This window comes from Ovis canadensis, chromosome 4, assembly GCF_042477335.2.
Source record: "Ovis canadensis isolate MfBH-ARS-UI-01 breed Bighorn chromosome 4, ARS-UI_OviCan_v2, whole genome shotgun sequence".
NCBI lineage: Eukaryota > Metazoa > Chordata > Mammalia > Artiodactyla > Bovidae > Ovis > Ovis canadensis.
Genome location: NC_091248.1, coordinates 129,235,172 through 129,262,724, shown reverse-complemented (window position 1 = coordinate 129,262,724; position 27,553 = coordinate 129,235,172). Strand labels below are relative to the sequence as shown.

The 27,553-nt window shown below is 55.6% G+C and overlaps 1 protein-coding gene across 13 annotated transcripts in view; it reads left to right on the top strand.

Moving 5' to 3' along the window:
- The window catches only part of PRKAG2 (protein kinase AMP-activated non-catalytic subunit gamma 2), a 310,044-nt gene that overhangs the window by 170,282 nt on the left and 112,209 nt on the right, over positions 1–27,553 (top strand). The window lies entirely within an intron of this gene.

Genomic DNA, 27,553 nt, shown 5'->3' with positions numbered 1-27,553 from the left:
CGCCGTCTCTCCCCACTGTGGTTTCTCAACTTTACAACACAGGGAACACCGCGCCCACGACAGGTGATGGCCAGGGTCCCTCCCAGGGCGTGTTCACGGTGCCTTGCCAAGGTCGGAGCTCTGCACGTTGCTCCTCCACGCCCTTACCCCACCCTTTCAGGGCTTGATGAGAGTTTCCTGACTTAGTATGCCCCTGCTGGCTCTTCCCGTGCGCAGGGTCCTGAGCTGCCTGGTGCAGGATGTGGGGGCTTATTAATAGATCTCCAGCAAGGGGGCTGGGCCTGTGCCTGCTGCACTGGGAGCGCAGAGTCTTGGTTGCTGGACCCCCAGGGAAGTCCTGGCCTTGTCCAGCCTGGCTCCTGGGCAGGGGCTTGGTCCTCTGTGTGCCCTGTGTTTCCCAGTGTGGGGCGGGGGCGGGGTGTGCAGAAGCCTCTTCCAGAGCCTGACCCATCCCTTGGGCTCCCAGGGGGCAGACTGGCGGGATAGGGTGGGGCGATGGAGGGATGTGCTTGTTCTGGTCACTTCTTAGCATCCCCTCCACCCGGCAGAGAACGACTGGCCTTGGCGAGTCTACTGCTGCCTGCAGAGGCAGCAGCCCCACCCTCCTTCCACCTCCGCCTCCCTCACCCCCCTCCCTCACCCCCCTCCATCTCCCTGTACCCCTCTGCCTTCCTCACTCCTGCTCTGTTCTCCCTCACCACCCCCGCCCCCGCCGCCTCCTCTGTCCCCCCTCCCCCACCCCTGTACCTCTCTCCCTCCCCCTCCCCATTTCCCCTCCCCCTCCCATCCCCCATTTCCCCTCCCCCATTTCCCCTCCCCCTCCTGCAGCCTTGGGGATCCTTGGGAAGCTGGTATGTGGGCCGGGGAGGGGGCGTGAGTGAGTCTCAGAAAGTCACTCAGTGGTTCCACGAAGCAGCGGGGCTTTTCCAGCCACTGGTCTGCAGGAGGGACCCAGGACACGTGGCGGCTGCAGCACCCCTGCTATACCCACCCCCGAACCCCGGGCTGCCTGCTAACCACCACCCAGGGTTGGCCCATCAAGGTTGAGTGGACATGCTGTTACCGCCCGGACAAAGCCCCTCCAGTCTGGGGAGCGTCCGAGAGAGGGGGCTGGATTTCAGGGACACAACCCTGTTGTTACCCAGCCCATGCTGCGACTCCCACTGAGCGTTCTGGGTGACTGAATGGCCCTGGCCGCTCCCAGAGTGGCTCCTTGTGAGATGGGGTGACTGGGGGCGGGGGCTCCCGGCTGCCGGTGGGGAGGGGCCCCTCTGGGCATCCTGGGCGGAGGCAGGGCTGGCCTGAGGCCCCACCCTGCCGGGAGGTGGACACCTCGGGGGTGCACTCAGTGCCTGTCCCTTGCTCTCCCAGCTGAGAGGCCGAGGGAGCCAGCGGCCTCAGGGTCCAGTCTGAGCAGCGGAAGCAACGGCCAGAGCGTGGGCTTGAGCTGCTGTCGCTGCCACAGCGAGCGCCCAGGCCGGGCAGGTCCGCGTCTTTCTTGTGAAGGCATTCCCTGGAGGCAAGCGGGGAGGGCTCCGGCCAGTGGCGTTATGGGCCTGCAGTTCGCCTTCCAGGGTGGGTCTTAGGGAAGCACATGTCGGGCTGCGGCACGTGCTCTGGCCCCCGTCACCCCTGTGGCGGCTTCCTGGACTTGTCTTCACCGTCCACCACTGACCCTCGTGGAACAGATGCTCTGGCCCTTTCAGAACCAGCTTCATGGCCAGGGGAGACTAGCGAAGGGGGCGTTCTGAGAGTCTCACTGGTTAAAAGCAATGGGTTCTCAGGTGTCTCAGTGGTAAAGAATCCTCCTGCCAGGGCAGGAGATGTGGGTTCAGTCCCTGGGTGGGGGAGATCCCCTGGAGAAAGGAACGGCTACCCACTCCAGGATTCTTGCCTGGAGAGTCCCATGGACAGAGGAGCCTGGCGGGCTGCAGTCCAGGGGGTCACAAAGAGTCGGACGTATCTGAGCAGGCACACACTGGTCAAAGGCAGGGCGAGGTGGGAGCCTGACTTCTGGTCCAGGGCTGTGAACAGCTTCTCCGGCTCCCTCACCTCCGACTAAGAAGGCTTGGTGTCTCCTTCAGTGCCTGAGGACCAGGAACAGGAGAGGCCAGGGACTCGGAGCCTGGACGGGGGTGCCAGATGGCATAGGTTGGCTGCGGCTCTGAATACCCCCTGCTTGGACCCTCAGGGAAGCCATGAGACACCCCCCCACCCCACCACACCCTATTTCCTCATTTCTCAGGGGCCACAAAGCCTCCCTCAAGGGGTGTGGTGAGAATAAATCAAATTAAGTCTGTTTGCAGATCGCCCCAAACAATGCCTGGTACACGAGCCGCTGAATACAAGGCTGGGGAGTTATGCTTTCTCGTCAAAGAACTGAAGCTAACCCTTAGATGACACCATTCTAACAGCATCTTTCTAGAACATGCATCCCTAACCGTCTAGGCAGGAACATCCCCTTCTCACTATAATAAACCTGGTTTTTTGGGGGGCAGGGGTGGAGTGGCTTACTGGGTCTTTGCTGGGGTTCAAGAGTTACGGCATGTAAGATTAATTAGCCCATGGCATGTAGGATCTTATTTCCCCCACCAGGGATTGAACCCACGTCTCCTGCACTGGTAGGCCATGTCAACTTAAAACATTATCACAACCTAAAAGTTGAGAGTTATGTTTTATTCAGTGGGAAGTTTTAGGACTTTAAGCCCAGGAGAGAGCATCTCAAATAACCCTGAGAGAACTGCTCTGAGGAGGTGAGGGGAGGAGTCAGGTTATCTGGAAGTTTTGCAGCGAGGGGCAGGCCGTCTGAACATCAAAACAGTATTGTTAACTAAAGGAAGTCAGATATCCCAAGTTAAGCAGTTTAGCACTTTGCCATGTGTGGGAAAATTCAAGAATCTCGGCTTGCTGAAATAATTCCTTTCATATGTATATCAGCTATCCTGGACAGGATCCTATGGTTTTTTTGTATCCTGAACTCCCTTGCAGGTCCCCATAGGGAGTGGCTGCAGCCTGCTGCTGCCTGATCACTTCCCAAGTGCCTTGGTGGTGGTGGTGGTGGTTTAGTCATGTCCAACTCTTGCAACCCCGTGGACAGAGGAGCCTGATGGGCTACAGTCCATGGGATTCTCCAGGCAAGAGTACTGGAGTGGGTTGCCATTTCCTTCTCCGAGCTCACATTGGAGGGCGGCAACTGCTGATGACTGTGGCATCCTTGTTTACTATCGTATCACGGCAGGAAATATTCCATTTCTGTAAAGTGGATTCTCAACCACTGGACCGCAGGCAAGCCCCTATAATGAACCTTCTTTTCATGCCTCAGCAGCACCACTGTGAGTGGCCGAGGCCGAGCCTGCTCCTGGCCTGGGTCTCCTGTGGGCAGCTCCCCTCCAACCTCCCTGGGTCCCTCTGGTTTCTGTCCCTCATACACCACAGCCAGGACACCAGCTGGAACAGGCCAGGAGGCAGCCAGTATCAAGAGCAAACCCACCGAGGATGCGGCTGCGCCGGGCACTGGGTGGCATTGTAGCCGCCGTCATGGCTGCGGCTGCGGAAAGGTAGGGAGCCCAGGGTGTGGCTGCCAGGGAGGCTGCTAAGTCACACCCTGTCCCTGGGCCCCTACTGATGGCCTGGGTCGCTCTCAGTGGAGTTTGCTCTGTCGGTTGTGTCCCTGGGGGTCATCAGGAAGGCCAGACTTGGCTTGACTGGGCCTTGGTGGCTGGAAGTTGCCGGTTGGCAGGGACTCCCATGGCTGGATTCAAACTCATCTGGGCTGGTTTTCCCTGTGATGGGGAGCTGCGGTATTCACCAGCACTGGGTGATTGCTTTGGAATCTCGCCTTTCTCCAGGGAAGATGCCGTCTGTGTCTGACCTGCTGACAAGGTGGTTCCTCGGACCTTGTTTCATCTTTACTTTCATCAGTAGGGCTCAGGAGACCCAGACTGTAGGCTTGAAGTCCTGTCCTCAGTGACACTGATCTTGGGAATTAGGGGGTGAAGACCTGGGCTTCTCAAGTGGCGCCAGTGGTGAAGAGCCCACGTGCTAATGCAGGAGACGTTAAGCGACGAAGGTCCGATCCCCGGGTTGGGGAGATCCCCTGGAGAAGGGCATGGCAGCCCACTCCAGCATTCTTGCCTGGAGAATCCCACGGACAGAGAAGCCTGGTGGGCTACAGTCCATAGGGTCTCAAAGAGTCGGACATAAAGCAACTTGGCATGCATGCGTACTTCCTGAACCTGGTGTGTGGAAGTATCTAGTGAAGAGGCAATAGGGGAGGCGGTGTGTGAGGCCAGCTCAGTCCTGACACCCCTGTGGGCCTGGTGCTGACTTAGAGCGTGCCCTAGGGGAGCAGGCAGACCCTCAGCTCTTGCTGTCATTCTAGACCAGCCCCAGAGCCTGGGCACCCAGAGCCCAAAATTCACTCGGATCCTCAGAAGCTCCAGGAGGACCTCAGAAAGCTGATCTTTTGGTCCATGGGACTGCTTTCTCTCTGGGTCGTTGTAAAAATCGACTGTACCGACTCTCACGTCGCCTGTCTCTGTGAAGTGCCCTCTTCCCTTCCTGTTGCCCGCAGCTGCTCTGTTGGCCGGGCACAGCTGCATCCCATGGCCCCTTACATAAGATCAGGAGCTGGCCTGGCGGGCGCACATGCCTGCTAAGTCAGGCTCCCAGATAGGCCGAGCTTAGGGGTCACGGACAACTCTCCCACCCTACCCTCGTCCCTCCTGGGCAGGGAGACCCTGCCTCACCGGCAGGCATAGCACGAGAAAGCCGCAGAGCAACCTCTGGTGCGTTCACAAGAGCTCATTAGGTCCCTCTGTGTATCAGCTCAGCAGCCCCCTACCACCTGTCTCCCTAAGGAGTGTCTGCCGCAGACAGCTTGGCTGTGGCAGGAACTGCACCTGACGGTCCCCAGGGCCTGTGCCCCGTGATGGACGGTCCCCAGGGCCAGCGCCCTGTGAGGGATGGTGCTGGCGGACGATGCCACTGTGTTCAGTCTGCTGGATTAATCCTGCGGGGCTCAGTGCCGGACAGCCAACTTTCCCGGCAGGATCAACTTTGGATTCTTGTTCATCTCCGTGCGTGCGTGCGTGTGTTTTATGACCAGGGTGAGCAAAGGGAACAAATGCAATAATCCTTTGTTTTCTTGGTGTTACTTAAAAGGAAGTGGGCTCTTCTCTTATCAGCGGGAGTGAAAAGGGAACCTGCCATGCTCCTCGGACTCTGATACCCGAGCTTGATAACAGAGCATTTCATCATGTGTTTCAAGACGCCCAGGCCTCTGGTCAGGGCGGCCAAAAGTTCAGCCCGATCGCTGTTACATCTTATCAGAACCTTGAGAAAGCCTCATTCGCCTGCTCCTCATCAGGCGTGTGGCTGTCAGTTCACCTGTGTATCTGACCGGAGATAGTGGCTGATACTCAAAAAAAAAAATTAAGCTCTCATTCAGCTCAGGGTTTTCTGTTTCCCTGCAGCTGAGGCTGCCAGGGGAGGCCTGTTGAGCACTAACTTTCGGGGACACGCTCTACCCGCTAGGTCTGAAGTTTGGGATTGTCAGACTTGGGTTCAAAAGCTGGTCTCCACCATGTCCCAGCCCTACTTCTGCCATGCTTTCCTGCCCGCCAACACCTCTCTCTCTCTCTAGCTCTGTGTCTCTCCTTCTCTCTCTGTCTCTCTCTCTCTCTGTCTCTCTCCTTCTCTCTCTGTCTCTTTCTCTCTCCAAGTCTTGGCACCCCTGCATACAGAGAGATAACTTCCTCCCTCACAGGTGGTGCTGGGCTCCCTCAGAGGCGACATGTAGCCCAGCACGTTGCCGAAGTTCCACAAAGACTCCAATGCTAGTCTCCTCCTCATTTCTCTCCGGGGAGATTAATGCATGTGAATAGAAACCCCAGATAAAGGCAAGCAGAACCCCCAGTGAACGTGCACGTCTTTTGTGAACACGTGTACGCTGTTCAGATGATGTTATTCGTAACCATCCCAACATAGAGACTCCGCGGGTGCCCACAGCAGTCAGGATGCTGAAGGCGCTGCAGTGAGTTCAAGGATGGAGCATTCTGCGGCCACGTGCGGCGAGTGTGGTGCACGCATTGCACAAACAAGGTGAGGAAGAGGAGCCTGGTGTCAAAGAACATGGACGCAACAAGCAGGTCTCCTGGATGATGTTCGAATCAATATGGGGATCGCCTTCCAAGGCGGGGGGTACCTCTGCGGGCCTCCTGGGAGTCAGTACCATTCTGCACCTTGCCTGAGAGCTGCCTCACTTTGTGCCAATTCGTCTAGTCATTTGCTCAAAACTGGTGCATTTTTCTCTATTGTTGCTCAGTCACCAAGTCATGTCCGACTCTTTGCAACCCCATGGACTGCAGCACGCCAGGCTTCCCTGTCCTTCACTGTCTCCCAGAGTTTGCTCAAATTCATGTCTGTTGAGTCAGTGATGCCCTCCGACCATCTCATCCTCTGTCGTCCCTTTCTCCTCCTGCCCTCAATCTTTCCCAGCATCGGAGTCTTTTCCAATGAGTCAGCATTTCCCATCAGGTGGCCAGGGTATTGGAGCTTCAGCATCAGTCCTTTTCTGGATTCAGTTCAGTTCAGTTCAGTTCAGTCACTCAGTCATGTCCGACTCTTTGCGACCCCATGAATCACAGCACGCCAGGCCTCCTTGTTCATCACCATCTCCCAGAGTTCACTCAGACTCACGTCCATTGAGTCCGTGATGCCATCCAGCCATCTCATCCTCTGTCGTCCCCTTCTCCTGCCCCCAATCCCTCCCAGCATCAGAGTTTTTTCCAATGAGTCAACTCTTCGCATGAGGTGGCCAAAGTACTGGAGCTTCAGCTTTAGCATCATTCCTTCCAAAGAAATCCCAGGGCTGATCTCCTTCAGAATGGACTGGTTGGATCTCCTTGCAGTCCAAGGGACTCTCAAGAGTCTTCTCCAACACCACAGTTCAAAAGCATCAATTCTTCGGTGCTCAGCCTTCTTCACAGTCCAACTCTCACATCCATACGTGACCACAGGAAAAACCATAGCCTTGACTAGACGGACCTTAGTCAGCAAAGTAATGTCTCTGCTTTTGAATATGCTATCTAGGTTGGTCCTAACTTTTCTTCCAAGGAGTAAGCGTCTTTTAATTTCATGGCTGCAGTCACCATCTGCAGTGATTTTGGAGCCCCCAAAAATAAAGTCTGACAGTTTCTGCTGTTTCCCCATCTATTTCCCATGAAGTGATGGGACCAGATGCCATGATCTTCGTTTTCTGAATGTTGAGCTTTAAGCCAACTTTTTCGCTCTCCTCTTTCACTTTCATTAAGAGGCTTTTTAGCTCCTCTTCACTTTCTGCCATAAGGGTGGTGTCATCTGCATATCTGAGGTTATTGATATTTCTCCTGGCAATCTTGATTCCAGCTTGCGTTTCTTCCAGTCCAGCGTTTCTCATGATGTACTCTGCATAGACGTTAAATAAGCAGGGTGACAATATACAGCCTTGATGCACTCCTTTTCCTATTTGGAACCAGTCTGTTGTTCCATGTCCAGTTCTAACTGTTGCTTCCTGACCTGCATACAGATTTCTCAAGAGGCAGGTCAGGTGGTCTGGTATTCCCATCTCTTGAAGAACTTTCCACAGTTTATAGTGATCCACACCGTCAAAGGCTTTGGCATAGTCGATAAAGCAGAAATAGATGTTTTTCTGGAACTCTCTTGCTTTTTCCATGATCCAGTGGATGTTGGCAGTTTGATCTCTGGTTCCTCCAATAAAGCATTTCTCAAACAACAAGGAGCAAGATGCTGGGGGAGGAGGGACACTATTGAGTTCATTTCATTGATAAAACAGACAGAAGAGAGTGGGGGAGCCGTAGAAACTTGGGGTCCGACCCAGGAGCAGAATTGCTGCTGTCCAGGAAGGAGATGCGAGTGGGGTCGGGGCAATGCTGATTCATGTAAATTTCAAACTCACCAGAAGAGCAGGCGGGAGAGCTCTGTGAATAGACTTTCTTGCTGAGAGCAGCTGCAGAGCATTATTCATGATGGCAGAGAAGAGCCATCTTTTCCCTTCCCCTCTGTGCCTCTGGGCCCTGCTGACGAGTGGGTCAGAGAACTCAAAATGGTGTTAAAGCAGGATGAGTGTCTGGAAGGGAGGGTAGGGTGGGCGGGGTCTTTCTGCCTGGTGTTCCTTTCCTTCATTTCCCTTTCTCTTTCTCTTTGGGCAGAGTGGTGTGTGCTGCCCTGAAAGGAGAGGTGAGCGGTGCTCAGAATGTATGAAAGCTCGGAGGCCACTTTGTGCTTTTGACAGCTGGGCCTCAACCTTACTCTGTCCCAGTTCTCCAGCCTCTGGCCTTGGGGGGCTCGCCAGCGGCCCTAAACTTGGGCTCCCAGGATACCTCTGGTCTCTGGTCCTCGCCTCCTTGGCATCTCCCTACTCCCCTGGCCACGCCCCTCAGGCCTTCGCATGATCGTCTTTCCTTCATTCTGGTGTCTTATCCTGGGCTTCCCTGTGGCTCAGCTGGTAAAGAATCTGCCTGCAGTGCGGGAACCTGGGTTCCATCCCTGGGTCGGGAAGATCCCCTGGAGAAGGGAAAGGCTACCCACTCCAGTCTTCTGGCCTGGAGAATTCCATGGACTGTATAGTCCATGGGATTGCAAAGAGTCAGACATGACTGAGCAACTTTGGCTTCACTCACTGTCTTATTTATCTGTTTGGCTGCGCTGGGTCTTAGTTGCGGCATGCACACTCTTAGCTGTGGTGTGTGGTCTCTAGTTCCCCAACCCAGGGATCAAACCTGGGCCCTCCCGCATTGGGAGCTCAGAGTCTCAGCCACTGAACCGCCAGGGAAGTCCCCCATGCTGCCATCTTATTAGCCAATAATGTGGATATTTTAACTCGGGGTTCTTGGGACTGTGAATGCTCCATCCTAAGGACTATGTTACTAGGTGATTAATGAACTTGAGAGTTGCATTTGTCTGGGCCCAGAGTGGATATGATGTGCCCTTGGCAGGCTTACTTGCAGATGAGGAGAGACAGCAAACCTACAGAAGAGATAAGTTATTAATAGATGGGGGTGACTCCCTCCGTTTTGAAAGACTTTTTGACTTTTCCTGAAAATCGAACCATTGATCTTTGCTTCTGTCTTAAAAAGGCATGAAGTGGAACAGCACTGTCCAGTAGATCTGTGGGTAGAGACGAAAGTGTCCCGCTATCTGTGCTGTCCAGTGTGATAGCCACCAGCCACGCGTGGTCTGGGAGCACCAGCAATATGGACGGGGTTGCTGTAACAGGACTGCCAACCAGGTGGCTTAAAGCAATAGACATTTCTCTCTCAGTTCTGGAGGCTGGAAGTCTAAAATCGATGTGTCAGAAGGTGGGCTCCTTCTCATGGGCTCTGCAGGAGAGTCGGTCCCAGGTCTGCCCCTGGCCGCTGGCATCGTTGCTGCCCCATGGCTTGTGGCTACTTCCCTCCCGTCTCTGTCTCCCTCCTCACGTGGCCTTCCCCCATGTGTCTGTGACCAGATTTTCCTCTTGGCTTCCCCGTGGCTCAGATGGTAAAGAATCTGCCTGCATTGTAAGAGACTGGGGTTCTATCCCTGGGTTAGAAAGATCCCCTGGAGGAGGGCACGGCAACCCACTCCAGTATTGCCTGGAGAATCCCATGGACAGAGGAGCCTGGTGGGCTACAGTCCATGGGGTCGCAAAGAGTCGGACACAGCTGAGTGACTTCACTTCTAATGACCTCGTGTTACCTTGATTTTCTCTGTAAAGACCATAGTGTGTAATGTGCTTAGTCGTTTGTGACAGATGGTGGCAGCAGGCCACAGTCCCCCTCCACAAGCCTGTTCCTTCCTTACCCCACCTCCCCCAATGGATCTAACCCTAATCATTCTCAAAGACCAGCCTCATCCAAGAATCAACCCTACCACCACCACTACCGCCATGCCTACAGGTCTTTGCTCTGCTGTGTACCAGGCTCCTTATCTTACTTTCACTTATTTGTGAACACCCTCTGTTTTCCCAAAAAGGGTTTATGCACACTTCATCATGTGCTTCCTTGCACTGTGCCTTAATGGGCTCATACATTCCTGTCTCCTCAGCCTGTTCCATTATATGAAGCACAGGATCTCTGGTTCATACCTTTTTATCCCTGTCCAAACACTGCACTCCCTGATGGCTCAGCCGGTAAAGAATCTGCTTGCAGTGCAAGACACAAAGGAGGTATAGATTCAGTACCTGGGTCAGGAAGATCCCCTGGATGAGGAAATGGCAACCCACTCCAGCATTCTTGCCTGGAGAATTCCATGGACAGAGGAGCCTGGCGGGCTACTTACAGTCCACAGGGCTAAGCACCCAGGCAAACAGTGTGCAGCCAGTGCCCAGTAAATGCTTATCATCTCATCAATTGATTATTTCAAAGCAAGAACACTCTGAAAGGGCCCTCTGCCTTGTCTTAAGTGAAAAGTAAACATCTCCAGCAGGATGGGGAAAGCTCTTTATACCAGTCTCCTCCATGATAAAGGCTGCAAAAGAAATGTTGCTGGCTCGGGAACATTTCTACTCTAGGGAATCAGAGGTACCAGGCTCACCGTGGTAATCCTAGCACCTCCCTCTTGCAGGGGGTTGAGACTGTACCCTTGACCGCATCCACCCAGGCCAGTCTCCCTCACATCTGTTGGGAGATCAGCCAGCAGCAGCCTCGCCCAAAGGACGAAGGCAGCCTTTGTGGAGGAGGGGGGCACCCAGGCAGGAACTCTGCCCAGAGATCTTAACTGCTGCTGAGCCCTCGTGACAACTGTTCATGTGGCTTCTCAGGCATGTCCTACTAACATGAGGGTGAACTTTTTACAGTTGACACCTCAGCCATCAAGGGGGGACGGTTCCACCCGAGCGGGAAAAGGAGATCAAGGTCAGAGGTAAAGGGGTGGCCTTGAACATCCCCAGGGTGTCTCGGGGTGTTGCTCAGGGTTGCTGGGAAGGCTGCTGGCTTGCCAACTGTCTCCTTCTAACTGAAACTCTTGTTGCTGTTCAGTCACTCAGTCATGCCGACTCTTTGTGACCCCACAGACTGCTACACACCAGGCTTCACCATCTCCCGGAGTTTGCTGAAACTCGTGTCCATTGAGTCAGTGATGCCATCCAACCATCTCATCCTCTGTCATCCCCTTCTCCTCCCGCCTCCAATCTTTCCCAGCATCAGCGTCTTTTCCAATGAGCCAGCTCTTCGCATCAGGTGGCCAAAGTATTAGAGTTTCAGCTTCAGCATCAGTCCTTCCAATGAACACTCAGGACTGATTTCCTTTAGAATGGACTGGTTGGACCTCCTTGCAGTCCAAGGGACTCTCAAGAGTCTTCTCCAACACCACAGTTCAAAAGCATCAATTCTTCGGCATTCAGCCTTCTCTATGCTCCAACTCTCATATCCGTACATGACTACTGGAAAAGCCATAGATTTGACTTTATGGACCTTTGTCAGCAAAGGTGATGTGTCTGCTTTTTAACTGAAACTCTACCAATGACCATTTAAGCTTGGTCGTCATTGCGCTGGAGTGAGTTTCCACAGGGACATAGGCTGCATCTCTGGGTGTCCAGGGACAGGGAGGAGGCCAAGGTCCAGATGTCCATAGGCTCTCAGCTCAGAGATGAGGGCCTGGGGACAGGAATCTGCTCAGGTTCACCTGGACCCTTTGCACTGCCCCAGCCTCTCTGTTCTGGGGCCCTTGTCCCTTTGTGTGAAGAAGGTAGGGAGGTCAGGCAGAGAGCAGGTCCCGTTTGGTGCCATTTCAGTAGCTCTGATGTTCCCATCTGTCAGGACTGACACCTGCCTTGGCCTCGTCTACCCCCGGGTCCATTCCTTGCTTTGCTGAGCCCGTGGGGAGCGGTGCTCCCTGGTGGGAGGCGTCCCATACAGACGTTCAGGTGTGATCTGCCCATTTCTCTGATGGATAAACTGAGGCTCAGATTATGCGGGTGCAGCCCCGTGGGTGACAGAGCTAGAGTGTGTGCTGAGGTTCCCGCAGAAGGAATTGAAAGAGGGCAGGGGCTGTGTTTCCCACCAGGATGTTTGAAGCCACCGGCACAGGGGCCAGCTGGACTCCAGTGAACACATGTGTGAGTGAACCCACAGAACGACCCACGCCACCTACGCCCGCCGGGGAAGGCATGTCCTCTCTGGGAGTCTCCCAGACGATCCACGCCGGGCCTCTGCCTCATCCTCCCAGGAAAGTTAGTGGGTGTTTCCTGGAGTGGCGTTCTCGGGGTGGGGGGAGGAAAGGGAGGCGGGGGACCCCCCCAGCGGGGACAGGCTTAGCGAGTGCGGTCACATTGGAGGGAGCGGGTTGAGCCGGCACACGGGGGGAGGCAGGTGACCAGTGCTCGAATTTACACAACACGGAGTCACCGGACTGTGCTCAGCTGTGGGCTCCGTGCCCGGGGGACACACCCCCCTCCCGCCCTCCCCGGGTTATGTCACCGCGGCTGCCTCCCCGGGTGTCATGTAAATGTCACATTACCCTTGGCAGGGCCGCCCAGATAGCACATCGGAAACTTGGCTGCGGGAGGCCAGGGCTGTCTGACGCTGCTCTGGCCTCCCTCCCACTGCCAGCCTGGTGACCCGTTCTGGGTCCTGTGACCACAGCCCTCCCCACCCCACACACACCCAGAGCCCTGGAGGAAGGGACAGGCCCTGGCATGGGCTAATAAGGCAGACGGATTCTGACCGGGATGGACAGCTGGGACGTCCCCACGGTGTCTTTGGGAGCCGCGTGCACGTCACACGCCCCGAGTCCCTGTTCTGGGCCCTCATGTCCCATGTGCAGGGGCGCGTGGAAGCCGGGCTGTTGGTTCCAAGCGAGCTGCTGACTCCACGGAAAAGGGCTGTCAGAGACCCAGGAGGGAAAGCAGGGCAATAGCAACACTAGGGAGGGGGCGGATTTTAAAGGAAAGCAGGGTGTGGCCTGGCCATGCCCTGGGACACTGTGTGTGCTGTGTCCTCAGTCGCGTCTGACTCTTTGCTATCGCACCGACCATAGCCCGCCAGGCTCCCCTGTCCATGAGATTCTCCAGGCAAGAATCCTGGAGTGGGTTGCCATCTCCTTCTCTGCCCTAGAATATTATTCAGCCTTGAAAAGGAATACAATTCTGACACCTGCTGTGACAAGGAGGGACCTAGAGAGCGTTACACGTGGGACGAGGAGCCGGCAGGAAAGGGCAAACGCTGGACGACCCCACGTGCACGAGGGCCCAGAGGAGACAGATTCATAGTCCCAGAAAGTGGGCGGTGGGGGGGCGGCTGGGGGGAGGGAAGCAGGAGACAGTGTCTTGCGGGGACAGAGTCTCAGCTTTGGGAGATGAACAGGTCAGGAACCTGGGTGGCGATGAGGGCTGTCCAACAGTGTGGGTGTCTAAACCCCGCCGAGCTGAACGATTCAAAAGGGTTTGGATGGCAGACTTTCTGTGTTGTGTATTTCACCACAATTAAATTTTTTTTTAGAAAAGTTCTGATCAACAGGTCAGCTCTTTCAGAAAGTTCTCCTAATGTATCTGTCAGCTGTCTGTGAGCATTCGTGCACTTGGCACTTAGGTTTCTAAACAAAGCAAAACCGCAGTCTCTACAAACGGAAGACAGAGAAAAGCGAGCCCCGATGGGATGGGGACGCATGGCCCCTCTGCGGGCCTGGAGGGTCTGTGTGGATGGAGCCGGCGAGGGGACAGCTGGAGGCAGACCTGGGTCTGGGAGGAAAGGTGCGCGTTCTCACTCCCGCAGCAGTGGCTCTGGGCCTGCAGCCACCTGGCAAGGGGGCCTCCCCTGGCCCCTCTGCTCGAGACCGCTGTGCAGTCCTAGGAGAGCCCCGGGCCTCCTGCCCTGACCCTGGACTTTCCTGGGACTCAGTCCTGCCTGGAGCCCCGTGAAGAGACATGGCTTGCTGGTCTGCGACGCAGCCTTGGATGAGGCTCATGTCCGCCCGGGGGGCATGGAGCGTGAGGCCTGCCTCTCCCGGCTGCCCTGTGGGCATCTCCTCCCCTTTCACGGCCTGGCCTTCCCAGTGGCCTGGAGGGCGTGGACTGACTTGCAGGGGGCTCCAGGGCCAAGGCCTGGCTCTTTCCCTGCTCAGCAGTAGTGGCTCCAGCCTGTCTCCTGAGATGACCTTCAGGGCAGAGGGATGGGATTCCAGCTGCTGTTTTTAGTTGAGCAGGTCTTGGGCCCCCAGCTGGGGTGGTGCTTCTGTGGGAATGCTTAGGGGTGCCCCTCAGAGCCCACCCGGGTCCGTGTCCTGCAGGGCCTATGGGGAATGGCCCCGTTAGCCCAGGCCAAACAGCTGTTGTTGAGTTGCTCAGTCGTGTCCGACTCTTTGCGACCCCATGGACTGTAGCCCCCAGGCTCCTCTGTCCATGGGGATTCTCCAGGCAAGAGCACTGGAGTGAGTTGCCATTTCCTTCTCCAGGGGATCTTCCTGACCCGGGGATCGACCCGTGTCTCTTGGGTTGGTCGACAGGTTCTTTACCGCTGAGTCACGCCAATTCACGTTCAAGCACTTTTGTGAACCGTCAGGTTTGTTGACTTGGAGTTGACATACAGTAAAATTCACCATTTCTGGTGTACAGTTCTGAGTTTTGTCAAACATATACAATTATGTAATCACCACCATCCGTAAAGAGAGGTGCCCCCAGTGGCTCAAGTGGTAAAGAACCTGCCTGCAGTGCAGGAGACACAGGAGGTGCAGGTTTTATTCCTGGGTCAGGAATATCCCCTGGAGGAAGAAACGGCAATCCACGCCAGTGTTCTTGCCCGGGAAATCCCACGGACAGAAGAGCCACGGAGGCGGACTACAGTCCATGGGGTCACAAAGAATCGGACACGACTGAAGCGACTAAGCGTAGCCGATTAACAATGTTGTAATTGTTTTGGGTGGACAGCAAAGGGGTTCAGCCATACATAATACATGTATCCCTTCTCCCCCAAACTTCCCTCCCACCCAGGCTGCCACGTAACATTGAGCAGAGTTCCCTGTGCTATACAGTAGGTCCTTGTTGGTTACCCATATTAAACACAGTAGCGTGTACATGTCCATCCCAGACTCCCTAACTATCCTTACCCTCATCCATTCCCCCGGCAACATAAGTTCATTCTCTAAGTCTTACCAGTATCTTCGTAGAAGCTTTAAGTTTTAAATTTTGATGAATCCAGTGAATTCATTTGTTCTTACATGGACTGTGCTTGTTGAGCATTTTGTTGAACAAGACAGGGGTGACACGTGGGTCCTGCGAGTGTTTATTGAGGAGGGACTATGTGCTGGGTACCCTGCACGCGGGGGCCTGGACGACAAATAAGACTCGCTGCCGCTCCCACTTAGTGGAGGAGATGGAATCTGTGAAGCTGTAACTGCAGCTTCCTGTAACTATGAAAGGGTCGTCCCTAGTAGCTCAGTTGGTAAAGAATCTCCCTGCAATGCAGGAGACCCTGGTTTGATCGCTGGGTTGGGAAGATCCGCTGGAGAAGCGGTAGGCTACCCACTCCAGCATTCTTGGGCTTCCCTGGTGGCTCAGCTGGTAAAGAATCTGCCTGCAATGCGGGAGACCTCTACTCTCCGTGGCCTCCTCCTTGTCGCGAGTGTCAGAATTGTGCTCCCGCCAGCCTGCAGCAGGTTGGCCTCGATGGACAGGGATGGCATCTCTCAGGGGAAAACAGCTGGAGAAAGGGGAGCCTGAGGCATCAAAGAGATTGATGGGGCAGGTCCCGCGTGTGGAAGAGGGGGGGCCGAGAGCCCCCCAGGGTCCGGCTGAACTCGGTAGGGGGTCCCCCACACAGGGCTGCCCTCTCCTGTCTGTAAAACGAGCTCTGACAGCGGTGGGTATCGTAGGGCAGACGCAGAAGGTAAGGAATGCTAGGCTCCCTGGAAAAGCCAGCCCCTCTCCTAGCAGGCTCTGGTGGGGTTGTGCCCTCTCTTCTGAAAGCACAGAGGAAGTTGAAGGAGTGATGCTGTGACCTTTTACTGCAGCCTGAACTCCCAGAGCTGTTCCCGAGCTGTTGTTGTCTGAGGCTCTGGTTGTCTTTCTTTATCTATGTGTTTTTTTACGTATTTATTTGGCTGCACCAGGTCTTAGTGGCAGCACGCGGGACCTTTTAGTTGCGTCAGTTGTTATCTCATTCCCCGGCCAGGGATCGAACCGGGGCCCTTGCGTTGGGAGCTCAGAATCTCAGCCACTGTACCCGCAGGGACGCCCCTGGGGTGTCTTTAGAAGGACGCAGTGGGACATGTGTTTCCATCTGAGATGCCTGGGTTCCTTCTAGCAGCAGCTTTCTTTCCTCTCTCTTCCTCCTCCGTGGAGAGATCCCAGCCCCCTTAGTTAATCCCTGGCCAGGGAGGGGAGTGGGATGCTCTCTGCCTCTCACTCCGGGAGGTGCATGAGGAGGTCAGGGAGCTCAGACCAGCTCCATAGACACAGCGCGGGCGGCAGAGGCTCGGCCTGGGTGCCCGCCCGGCCCGAGGCCACCCTGGCCTGGCACACCCGCCGGCCAGCCTGAGCGGCACCTCACACCCCGAAGGCCCGGCAGGCAGCATCACGTGATGTGTTGAGTCAACAGAGTCGCAGGAGAGCCCTGCTTGGAGTCCTGTGGCCGCGGCCGCCGCCAGCACCCTGGGGAGGGGAGGGGATGCCCCCACTGGCCGGCAGCCACCTGGCCTGTCAGGCGCCCAGCAGAGGGAGGCCAGAGCCGGCGTCACACCCCCCACTAACCCACTCCAGGCCAGGCCCCCGCCTCCTCCGCCTGCTGTGCTGGGCGAGGTTTTCCAGAGAGGTGGTTTGTGAACTGCTCCTGGGCCCACTGGCCACCCAACAGCCTGGCAGGCCAGTACGCTCCGGGTGCATCGAGGGCTGCACATCTGGACACGACCACAGGCCCCTTGGGGAGGGGATGGGGGCTCGGCGCCCTTCCTAGACCCCACAGCCCACTCCATACTGAGTCCAGCATGTGGAAGAAGGGATCAGATTCTGGCTGAACAGCCCAGGAGCCACCAAAAATGGGGCAGCCAAGCGCAGCACGAGGGGCCACGTTCCACGAGCCCTGGGGTCCTATAGTCCATGCTGGTGTGGGGGAGGGGGTGCTGGCATCAAGGGTCCTCAGTGGTTCCTACAGACAAATTGCAGAAAGTACAGGAATAACTCAAGGTACAATTTCAGATTTTATAGAGTCTGCCCTGGGAGCTTCCGCGTGAGTGGCAGGTTTCCCCATTAGCTGGAATAATAAACAAGTGATGGACAATGGACAATCAGGAATTCCAAGGAGGGGCTAGAGGCAGGGCAGGGGAAGCCTTGGGGGGTTGGTATCCCAGGCTCAGAGAGGGGAGGCCCGGCTTGGGGTCCCCGGTCGGCACGGGGTGGGGGGTACCTGTAGGCAGAGGCTCTGCTGGTGGAGACCTCTCTTGGAGAGGCTACTTCCAGGGCGAGAGGTCTTGCCCCTTCCTGTACAGTAGGGTCGTCCCGGTTCACAGGGCCAATGCCAGGTGTGCCCCCGTACCAGATCCACCGATTTCCATCACAGCCAGGTCTGCCAGTACCAAGCAGGCTGGCTTTGCCAGGACAATCTGCCTGCACGAGGCTGTTATACACAGGCACCTCTGCCAGGTCAAGGTTACAAAGCCTTGTCTGAACTGACATAGAAATCTGGTCCTGACCTAAGGCCACACCTGAGCAGGACGGGGCCCTAGGAGGGCTCCTGCCCAGAAATATTCTGGGCCCACCTGTGCCCAGTGTCACAAAGCCTTGCCCCCACCCCCGGGCACCTTGGCACCAGCCGGCGAGTAGGAAACCCCGTGGCCTCCTGCCGAGTTAGTGTCCTTCCCTTGTGTGCTCTCAGAACGTGACAGTCACCAGACCAACCCTCCTCCTCTTCCTCTACCAAACCTGAGTCAGGGCCATCCACTCCACTCTCTACCCTGTGCAGCCTGTGGGGGCGTGTGGTGTGGAAGGGGGTACCCCCGTACCCCCCACTCCCACCTCTGAGTCCACGTACCTGCCAGGCCCCCCATGGGACCACCTGCTGCTTCTTCTCACCCACACAGATGGGCCCCTCCCCAGACACTCATGCTCGTGAGTGGCAGCCTGAACCTCTCACAGCTCAGGGAAGATGCCCCCTGGGGGTCTGAAGACCCCTGTTAATGACATGCCTGGCCCAGCTTGTGACCAGCCATGGCCCCCGGGCCTCCCCATCACCTCCCAGGGCCTGCCTCTCCTCCACTGTAAAAGGAGGTCATGGCACGTGTGTCCACTCAGGTCACCACGGCCGTGTCCCCTTGGCCCCGATTTCCCCTGTCGCATTCAGCAGAATTCATCTGTGTGGTACGGAGGATGCCAGCTACGTTCGTGATCCCACAAAGATCGTCATCAGAGGGCACTGGGGTAGCTATTCAACCTTTCTCCTATGTTGTCAAATCCTCAGTAAACTGGTTTTCAGAAACCGTCTTATATGGAAACAATTGCTGTAGAATCGCTCCCTCTTTTTTTTGCTAGTATGTATTTATTTTGGCCGCGGCTGGATCTTCGTTGCTGTGCAGGCTTTCTCTAGTTGCAGAGACCCAGGGCTGCTCTCTTGTTGCAGAATGTGGGCGTCTCATCTCGGTGGCGTCTCTTGTTGCATAGCACCGGCTCTAGGGGGGTCGGGCTTCAGGGGCTGTGGCTCCCGGGCTCTAGAGCTCAGGCCCAGTAGTTGTAGCTCACGGACTTAGCTGCTCCCCGGCATGTGGGGATGGAACCTGTGTCTCCTGCACTGGCAGGCGGTTTCTTTCCCACTGAGCCCCCAGGGAAGCTCTAGAATGTCTCTCTCTTACAAAGCAGCTGAGGGTTTTTTGTTTTCTTTGACCTCCCTTCTGGGAGAATTGCCTTTGAGCTTCAGCATCAAAAGGCACATAGACTCTTATCTTATTGCTATAGTGAAGTTGCTGGGGGTGGGGGATGGGGGGACATGAAGCAGAACACGGGCCTCCAGAGGAGCTTGAAGAGGACACAGCTCCTCTAAAGGCAGACAGATGCCAGAGGTCAGATCACCCAGCTGGGGCCAAGCCAGCACCACCTCTGTGAGTGCCCACGCCCTCCCCCGCCACTGTTTCTATTTTGTTTTCTTTTGCTGGTTCACCCACGCCAAAAGTCAACACGCCAGAGCCAACCACTTAATAACCAGGTCCAGAATCCTGTCGGGTGTACAAGCCCCTGTGAAACTGCAGCTTTTCCTGCTTTCCTCCTAGGAGAATAAGAGCCTTAGAAAATGTCCTAAAAGAGTTGGTTTTCTGAAAGAATTTTTCACCTACTGCTTTATCATCAAAAATGATAAATGGACTCCAGAACAACTTGGGTCTCCAACAGACGTTGAATAGTTTCTGTTATAAAAGATTATAAAACAGGCTCTTTGCATCTATAAGCAAAACTTGCAGCCCCAAACCTTATTCCAAATTAATATATGAATTGAGAGGAAGCTCCAACAGGGCCAGAGCCAAAGCCATCAGGTATAAAGTTATCCAGGCCCATTTCTAGAGAGAGTGTGTTAGTCACTCAGTCGTGTCCAACTCTTTGTGATCCCACAGACTGTAGTCTGCCAGGCTCCTCTGTCCGTGGGATTCTCCAGGGGATCTTCCATACCCAGGGATCAAAGCTGCGTCTTCTGTGTTGCAGGCAGAGTCTTTACCATCTGAGCCACCAGGGAAAAGAGTCCAGAAACTCTTGTCTTCAGCTGCAGGAGGAGTTATTTCCATCAGAGGTCAGGCAGGGAGCCTGGAAGAGAGGAAGCGAGTTTGCTGTCGAGGAAGGGGGCTGTGAAAGAGAGGGCTGAGCCTGCTGCCACGTGGCCACCAAGAATGGGAACTAGAGTTACTTTAGAAGTCTCTTATCTGTAAAATGAGGAAGCTGGTTTGAATGAATGGTTCAAAACTTGTCTGGCCACCTGAATCACCTGGGGAACTTCAGAAATGCAGGTTCCCAAGCTCCACCTTGGACCGTGGTAAAGAACACGCCTCCCAATGAAGAAGATGTGGGTTCGATCCCTGGGTCAGGAAGATCCCCTGGAGAAGGGAATGGCAACCCACTCCAGTTTTCTTGCCTGGAGAATCCCATGGACAAAGGAGCCTGGCGGGTTACAGGCCACTGGGTTGCAGAGAGTCGGACACGACTGAGTGGCTGAACACACAGGCTTCACCTCGGATGCCCTCAACAGAATCTTTAGGCTCTGGGATGGAATATTCTCCAAGCTGCTGGGTGATCCTGCTCAGGCCAGTTTGAGAACTGTGGGCTGAAACCATCTCAACTGGCCAGGTGACTCAGATGCGCTGCCCCAGGGTGTTGGGTCAAACTCTGGGGATGGAGACCGAGGACTGCCCAGACCAAGGGTTTTGAGAAAAGCATTCCCATGGGAAAGGGAGGCAGAAAGGTATCCAGAGTTCAGTGAGAAAGTTATGGGGACTCTTCATGGGTATTCTGCCTAGAGCCTGAGAACAGGTCACCGCCAGGCTGGGACAAACCAGGACCACACACATGCTGGGGCCGGGAGTGGGGGGTGCCTGATCCATCCTCCTGAGCAAAGAGAAGCACTTGCTGCTTCTTCTTTTTTAAAATATGTATTTATTTTGCTGCGGCACCAGGTCTTAGAGCCTTAGTTACAGCACACAGGATCTTCCATCTGTAGTCACAGCGCGAGGGATCTCTAGCTGTGATGTGCAAACTCTGGTTGCAGCACGTGGGATCTAGTTCCCTGACCAGGAACGGAACCCAGGCCCCCTGCATTGGCCCCACAGAGTCTTAGCCACGGGACCACCAAGGAAGTCCCAAGAGCACCTGCTTCTGCAGAGGGCGACCCCAGCCCACTGAGGCCAGAGAGTCTGATTTCCCCTCACGGAGTGTTCAAGCCCCAGAAAGTCCAGCTGCCACTGGAAAGGCCATAGATGATCCCTTGAAGTCAAGAAGGACTGAGGACTCTCCCATCAAGGCTCAGACCTCAGGTTGGCCTGTGCCCAGAATGCACTGGGGTCTCATGTTTGGGCCCAGGTTTCCTAATGACCCAGCTTCGTGTTTTGACACGGAGCTCACACACCTTTGTGTTTCCACGCTCCCGTGGGTTACCCTGGGAGACCTTGCAAGGACGAGAAAGGTGAGATTGCCTTTCCTTCCAGAGTCCCCACCTCGGGGTATTCCCCCACCCCTGTAGCTGTCCTGCCCTGTCGAGTCAGTTGGTGGCTCTGGGCTGTATTTCACCCCTTCAGGCACTGGCCACCCTGGACAGCCAGAGTGGAGGCCTGCGATCCGGGGATTTGCAGAAGCAGGACAGGTACCCACACGCGGGTCTCGGCGCCTCTACCTGGACTGTGACCGCTTGTCTGGAGGGTTGCAGGCTTGCCTCCCGGCAGGCCCTGGCTCAGGGCGGCCCCTCCCCTCCATCCCCGCCGCATCCTCTCCGTGCCTGAGTGGTAGATGCTTGGACTGAGGCTGGAGAGGCCTAGAGCAGGACCTGCGGACAAGCTCCAGGGAACTGGCTCTGCTTCTGTGGCCCTTCTTCTGCTTCTGGTGTCTCATGGACGTCAGCCCTGGGTGCGGGGAGCACCCTGGTGGATGTGTGTGCCCTGTACGTGAGGACCACTCCCCACAGGGGAGACCGGACCCCGGCCTGTGCTCAGCTTGCTTGCCTTCTTTCTATTACCCTGGGCCTTCTGTCCCCTCTGATGTCCCTATCCGTGGCCTGGCTCCTTAGCCACAGGGGTCCCTGCGGCTCCCTGGCCAGGGCTACTGGTTTGACACATATTGACCGTGTCGCCATCCCCCATGACCCTCATCACCATCCACCACCCGTCCTAAGTCAGGAACAACTGGACTTCCCTGGCGGTCCAATGGTAAAGAATCTGCCCACCAGTGCAAGGCATGTGGGTTCGATCCCTGGCCCAGGAAGATCCCCATGTTCTAGTTAAGCCCTTGAGCCGCAACTCGAGAGGCCGCTGCAACAGGAAGCCCGTGTTGTGCAACAGAGTCGTCCTGGTTGCCACAGCTGAGAAAACCCACACAGCAACGAAAACCCAGCCCCGCCAACAACAAATAAATACAGGAAAATCGTACTATGATAACTGAATAAAGTTTTTTTTTAATGTCAGGAAGAACTAACTTTGTTGTTGTTATTCCTCATCTGTGATGACTCGTTAGTTATTTTAAAGGCCACGTGTTAGCAAACCACCATGCAGGGTGAATCGAAAATTTGTGCTTCTCACCCCAGGCCCTTGGGACGCTGGGCAGCAAGGACATTTACGATCAGGAAGAAAATGAATTTTTTCATTTCTGTAATGTATGTTTCTGAGTATTTCAGACCATATGCATGAAGAAGGTTGGTGCTGCCCTGGGGAAGGGGACACCACATGTCAGGCAGGCTCCCACCCCACACTCCCCTGCCGCACACCACACAGCCATCTGGTCAACCTGGCTTTTTTTCTTTTTTTTTTTTTTAAACCAAGCAGGGGGTTGGCTAGTGGTGAAACTAGGCCTAGACTCAAGGCTCCCGAAACCCAGGGCTCTCCTCTGCACCCTTCTGCTGCTCTTGTTCATTCCAGCGGCCCCGCCGGTCTCCTCTCTCCCCTCCCCTCCAGGCGCAGCTCCGGCCAGCGTGGCCCGGCCCCCTGAAGTCACCAGCTCGTGGCTCCCTGGTGTCTGGTGTGGCTGCCAGGCGTCGCCTCTGTTCACTCACTGGGCCTATTCACTGGCCCTGGCTGCGCCCCGGGAGACATGGGGGCATTGTTCAGTCTCGGATGTGGCGGCAGTGCTGACAAAGTCCTCAGGGGCCGGGGGAGGGTGGGAGCGCCCTCCGGAAGAGCAGAACGGGGGAGCCTGCCGGGGCTTCTCGGTCATGTCACCTCAGCCCTGTCCCGTCGGGGCCCCTTCGAAAGCCGCCTCACCTGGGGGCAGATCCGGTTCCTTCTCGAGTCGCACCCTTCCCGGTGTTCCGTGGGGCCTCCCGCCCCTCCAGCCTCATCTCTGAGCTCCCCCTGCTCTGGGCTTACGGGCACTTGGCTCTTAGCGCTCGCCCGTGGTGCTGTTGCTGTGCATTTGGGTTTGAGTCCTGTTCCGTTTCCTCCAACCAGACCGGAAGGTGGGACTCGTCCGCCGCACCTTGACCTGGCCCAGAGCCGCTGGCCGTTCAGACACCGGCCTCTCCTGGGAGCCTGAGCTTGGCAGTTTATCTTACGATTAAGAAAATAAATCAGTCTGTTTGATGGTAATGGAGGATTTCTTTATGAATGGTGACGCCAATATTCAAAAAAGGGGAAAAAAATGTTAGGCATATCATTCTTACCCGCTCCCCCCTTCCTTCCATTAGGCAGTTTTCCCCTCACTGGTCAAAGTGTTAGTTGCTCAGTTGTGTCCAATTCTTTGTGACCCCATGGACTGTAGCCCGCCAGGCTCCTCTGCCCATGGGATTCTCCAAGCAAGAATACTGGAGTGGGGTGCCATTTCCTCCTCCAGGGGATCTTCCTGACCCGGGGATGGAAACCAGGTCTCCTGCATTATAGGTGGATCCTCTACCATCTGAGCCACCAGGGAAAGGGGCATAAATGTGATCGGAAGACCCCTCTCTGTTGAAATTCTCTCTGCTCTTTCTGGCTGGCATGGAAGAGAAACCCTCTTTGAAGATGCCCATCCCCACCCCACAAGGCTGCCCCGCTCCCCTCTGACAGCAACCCCACCTTCCCTCCAGGCACTCAAGCTTCCCAAGCTCCCCCTCCTCTTAGCCTCTGAAACCCCGCTTTCTGGAAGGGTGAGTCACGCACCCAAAGTGTGAGTCTGAGTCTTTGTGTTCTTTCTCTGGGTGGTTTCCCAGCGTCGCTGTGGCAGAATGGGCCTCTGCCACCCACTCACACCGGTGAGTGATTTCTCTAGTCCCCACTCTCTTCACCTGGGAAGTAGGGTCGCACACCCACCCCCTCTCTCGGGGATGGGGGCAAAGGAAGCAAGAGTGTACCCCAGCACTTTGTGACTGGTAAGATGGTATCGTAAGACTCTACCCTGAGAGGTGTGTCAGGCTGCAGTGCAGAGAGGGGGCATGTTTTGGGTTCTAGCAGAGTTCTTGCCCTGTGTCCTAAGCTACACACGTTCCTAACCCACACATCATGTCACCTGTCCCCCGAGGCTCCGCCTCCCGGCTCTGAAGTCCAGGTATCATCCTGTATCCCCCACAGGACTCACCTCCTCTGGGAAGGGAGGAGAGCCCGCAGGAAGGCCAGGTGGAAGGTGGACGAACCTCTTGACATTAGAAAGAGTTCCATGAGAGGAGCTTTCTTGAGGGCCATAGAGTTCCCTTCAGTTCCCCTGTTTCCACCTCCGTATAGCAAATCCGCCATCTCCTCCTCAGCACAGGCGGCTCCGCACAGCTGTGTCCTCTGAACGTCCCTCTTGTCCTCCATGGGGACCCAGTCACACTCGTCCCCATGGTCATGGGACGAGCCCCAAGGGACACAGAAGCCGCCATCTGGGCTTTAAGGAGTGCTTTCTAATACCTTACACTTGAGAAGGGAACACACTGTCTCAAAGAACTAGCCGGGAGTTCTGCCAGCTCTGAAAGTCCCCCTGCAGCAGAGGAGGGGGCTTATCCTGAGGACTGGATAAGCCCAGTCCAGTCTAAGCGGGACAGCATCTTGTGCAGAGAAGGGGAAGTGGGGGGCGTTGGGGGAGCCTGGAGGGAGCAGCCCTACCCTCCCTCCTTTCCATGGAGAACCCCTGTCAGTTCTCCAGCACACACCCCAGAGTGCAGGGAACACCCCAGAGAGACAGAGGAAGGGCCTTGCGTCCAGGGCCCCCGGCCAGAGTGGAAAGCAAGGACCATGACACTTCTCACGGGACCACCGTGGCCCCGGGAGCCGGTCTGTTCCAGGCCACTGTGTGGCCATTGCTGCAGCCAGTGAAGGACACGCCACCACCCCTGGGGCCCAAGGGCATCCACACAGGGCAGCGCAGGGGTTTCCTTCTCCCGGTCGGTCCACCTGGACCCAGCCTCACTCCTGCCGGGCTGTGGGTATCACTCACAATCCGCCCCCTCCTGCCCTGTCTGCCCTGCAGAGCTGCTGGATTCAAATCTCTCCCTCCTCAGGGTCCCCACTCTCCACCCTCCCCTCCCCACCCCCCCAACCCCTCCTCCAAGTGGGCCTTGCTTCTAAAACCTTTGGTGTGCACCTTTTTTCAAAAGAGCTTGGGGTCTTGCTCCTAGGGGCCTTTCACGTCATAAGCCTGGAGACCTTCAAGGGCACGGTGACAGCAGTCTACCTCCTGCTTTCCCTGGAGCTCCTCCCTGCTCACCCTGGGGGCTGAGATCTCTGCTTGGTGTGGTGGCTCCTGGGATAACGGGGTCCCTGGAAAAAGACCTGGTTACTCCCAGTGCTCCCATCTAGGAAATATGGGAGGGAAGGTGCCAGCCCAGCTTGAGCCTTGGCCCCGCCCCCTTCTGTCTCCCTGCCTGTGGGGGGGGGTGGGGACACTGACCACATACCTGGCCCCCTCCCAGACCAGCGCTGGGCAGACGATGAGTTGGAGCAGGGAGAAGAAACATGCATGCTTCCCAGGTGGCCCGCCTGCCAGTGCAGGAGACACGATTCGATCCCTGGGTTGGGAAGATCCCCTGGAGAAGGAAATGGCAATCTACTCTCCCGTTCTTGCCTGGAGAATCCTATGGACAGAGGAGCCTGGCAGACTGCAGTCCACGAGGTCACAAAGAGCTGGACACGACTGAGCAACTGAGCACACACGAGGCAGTCACCTGTTTTCGTCTGGTTTGGTTTGGCCTGAAGCAGCCTGTTGTTCACTGGTAGGCCTGGTGCAGACGAGATGGGCTGAAGCTCATAGGGCTGCAGAGTCAGGAGGGGAGAATGGGATGAATCGGGAGGTGGTCTAGGGGGTGAGGATGGAAGCAGAAGAAGGAGCACCAGTGCACAGGGCTGGCGAGCGGAGGAGTCTGGACGGGGCACAGGGCAGCACAGGGTAGGCGCGTGGCTTGTAGGATGACCAATCTTTGTCAAGGTCAAAGGGAGCAAGACGGTGGCCCTGGGACCATGTTCACTGACGTCTTTGGCTTGCATGCCTATTGTATTTTTAAATAATTTAGAAATTGTATTCAGTTACCTATAAATGTGAGAGACCAGACCCAAATCCAGAGTCCGCCTGTCTTGGAAACAAATCGGTATCAGGCAGCATTATTGTGTTGTTTTCCTAGAGCTTCCGTAACAAAGTGGCCCAAACTAGGTAGCACCAATCCACAGGAGTTTATTCTCTCGTAATTCCACAGGCTGGAAGTCTGAACCAAGGTGTCAGCAGCACCACACCCCCTCTGAGACTGAATAGCCTCCCACCTTGCCGCCTCTAGCTTCCTTTTTCCAGTATTATTGAGAAATAATTGGTGTGTGTCACTGTATATGTTTAAGGCATACAGCATGGTACTTTGAATTGCTCGTATTGTGAAATGATGATCACAGTGGGTGAGCTAACATCCCTCATCTCTACAGAAACAAGGAAAAGAAATGAATAGGAAGAGCTTTCTCCTTGTGATGAGAGAGCTCTCAGGAGTTAACTGTCCTGTGTATCATACAGCAGTGTTAACTACAGCCATCATTTTGTGCATTGCATCCCCGGGAGTCAGTTATCTGATCATTGGAAATTTGGACCTTTGGACCACCCTCCTCCCGTCTTCTGGCTTCTGATGGTTGCCGGCAGCGCTTGGCATTCCTTGGCTCATCGAGACCTCACCCCAGTGTCTGCCTCCGTCATTACGTGGCCTTCTCCTGTGTGTGTATCTGTGTCTTCTCCCCTTATAAGGACACTACACGTGGGGTTAAGAGTCCAGCCTGTTTCAGTATAATCTCAGCTCGATTCTGTCTGCAAAGATCTATTTCCAAATAAGGTCACATTCACAGGCACTGGGGGTTTGGACTTTAACTTATCTGTTTGGGGGACTCCATTCAGCCATAACCGTGATCAGGCATAATCAGGCAGGTGTGAGTGACAATCGCCTGCCTTAGACAGGCCTCCAGGATTGCACAAAGCCTGTGGACTGTGCAGCCTCTCACTCTGGGCAGATTCATGCCCGGGTCTCCTGCCAGTTCTTTGTCCCCCACGTCCCACCCACTTCTTCCTGGTTCCAGTCCTATCCAGGTCTTCCCTCCGCAAGGCGCTTCCTTCCCAACGCCACCCCAGCGATCATCTTCACAGTGATTCCAGCTCTTGCACACCCACAGTGGCGGTTTTGAAGTGAAGTCACTCAGTCGTGTCCGACTCTTTGCGACCCCATGGACTGTAGCCTACCAGGCTTCTCTGTCCATGGGATTCTCCAGGCAAGAGTACTGGAGTGGGTTACCATTTCCTTCTCCAGGGGATCTTCCCGACCCAGGGATCGAACTCGGGTCTCCCACATTGGAGGCAGACGCTTTAACCTCTGAGCCGGTTTTCACATCACACATTTTGACAATAACAGCGTGTCTGGTCTGGTCCTTGGTGTAGTCATGTGACTTCTGACCTTCATCTCTGCTGGATATGAACTTCCTTATGTCTTATCCCAAGGACTAT